The following is a 2,464-nucleotide window of genomic DNA, read 5'->3' on the forward strand; positions in this document are numbered from 1 at the left end:
ATATAAGAGTGCTCAATATGACAACATATTTTGAGGGCAGCAGACAGAAAAGTTTAAAAATCATAAAATTCTATTTACCTTTGCTCGATTTTACACAAGTTTTCACTTTAATGCTTTAAGTGACAGTAAATTAGCTTTATAAGAGCTTTAAAAAATACCATACAGATACAATATGTTTTGAAGAGATTGAATTCGACTTTCCGCGCAAACAATGGTTGGGCACAGCACCATAACGACTCCATCTCCCTTTCTATTGCAGCACAGTCATCATAACATAACCATCATTATGACCACACTCATATTTTCGTTCATCGTGAAGTTATTTGCCTTTTGTTCATGACGTATGCACACACGCCGTAGGAATCTGATGCATGTTTTCAATTTTTTTTAAATTTTAGTTTAAAATGGAAGTTAAAATGTTTCGCGTAGTCATATCCAAATGATTGAAATATTAATTACAAAAAAAAACTATAAAAGAAAATAAGAAGCACCTGTGTTGGTGTTTGAAACAACTTGCTCTTCAGAAGTTCTGATCGGTGGACCTGTTGACGTAGATAAACATAAGAGTGGGCACATAATGTTATTACATTTACTTAATTTAGCTTATTAATAATTGGTCTAATAATAACAGTAAGTACTTCTTGTCCCTGTCTACCATATAATATATGGTAGACAGGGACAAGAAGCACTATATTATAGTCTCAATAATTAACCTTCCCTTTTATCATCTACTGTACTTAGTGTGTTACTTATTATGTTGTCCTTGACAAACCCTTTTCCCATTATTCTCCCATGAGAAATCCACAACAATAATACTTTGCAGCTGATGACAATGTTGTGGGTAAAGGAAGTGGGGTGTGAAGGATAGGTCTTCCTGATGATTATGCGAATACTAATGCATTGCAATAAGATCTATAGAATTTGTTCAGCTTTACCTGCATTTGGGGCGGCGAACGGTTTTTGAGTATACGTTTTGATAGAGGGTTTTGAGGTCCTTACAACTGAAATATTATAATTAAAGAATGTTATATTCATTAATAAATCAAACTGTTTGTCGTCACTAAATAAGTAAAGTCTATGATTACAGTAATATCCTAATAGTCTTGATCCATTTCAGAAACGGAATCTACCAATAAGCCAGTCTTTATAATCAAGTGCTGTGTGAGAGGTGAGTCTCCCCTAGCCTACGATAAGAACAAACTTTGTTATTTTTCCTTTGGCAATGCCAGGAGTTTACTTGCTGATACCTTTCGCTGATACCTTTTGTACTAGGCTTCCCCTTATCGCAAGTTCGCATCGACCTTCAATCTCGCCCATTAGTGGTCTATTGTTGTTCGTAAAATCATGGTAAAACTGTGGGATTTTATGAAGTCACATACCGTATATTACGTGAGAGTGGAGAGCTAGTAGAGTATAAGTGGGCGGGGCCAGAAAAAGCTGAAAACGGAGTTGCTAAATACCACGACTTCAACCGAGGGAGGTGTGGCTTCTTAGGGTGATGTCATGAATAATCTTAAGCAGCAGTCCGTCATCATTCCTTCATCTCATATGTTAATACTGTTGGAGTCCCGACTGCCGTGTTATCAAATATCAGCACAGTAAAATACAGTAAACAAAGAAGTTCTTTGTCTATTATCATTAAAATTAACTATTCTAATAAATATTCCACTGGGTTACCATCAGCGTAGTGGGTCACTTTTATAGAATATACGTTTATGGTGGGTTCCTATCAGAGCACTGGTCACAAATGGGTGTCTCGAAAACATATACAGTAGGCCTACCTCGAAAACAGAGACCCACTAGGGTGTTTTCGCATGTCTGTGTTTCTGTTTTCGAAAGCCTGGTCTCTGTTTTTGAATACTGAGTCTCGGTTTTCGTAATCGATACTCGAAAAACAGAGAGCTCGAAAACAGAGACCCACTCATGTTTAGAATATATTGTTTAACAAGTAATTAGTAATTAAGTAAGCCTAACTAAATACCACAACGCGTGTGTGATATATAGGATATACATATTTTTGATTGATTAATTGGGTGGATCACATTACATGATATTCCCAGCCATGTTGTCTCATAAACAATAACAATTATGGCCAGAACTATGTACAGTTACTCGAAAGAATGAATACCGGTACATAGTACAAAAATAAAAATGGAAGTTCAACATCGATAAAGAAAACAAATAAAACTTTCAATTCAATTTCAATTCAAAATACATAGTACAAAAATAAAAATGGAAGTTCAACATCGATAAAGAAAACAAATAAAACTTTCAATTCAATTTCAATTCAATCTTTATTGTCAAACACAGTAAAATATACGCTTTGAAATTCCGGTCAATTGTTTGTTCACAGACACATTAAAATAAATATACTTATTGACACAATCCTAAAGCGATGGATATATCGTGTCCAAAATGATGACGGTAGAGTGGTTGATGACAGGAGAGAGTGGAGAACGGAACC

Source organism: Anneissia japonica, unplaced genomic scaffold (genome assembly GCF_011630105.1).
Source record: "Anneissia japonica isolate Jap-2015-1 unplaced genomic scaffold, ASM1163010v1 scaffold1594_len1068242_cov183, whole genome shotgun sequence".
NCBI lineage: Eukaryota > Metazoa > Echinodermata > Crinoidea > Comatulida > Comatulidae > Anneissia > Anneissia japonica.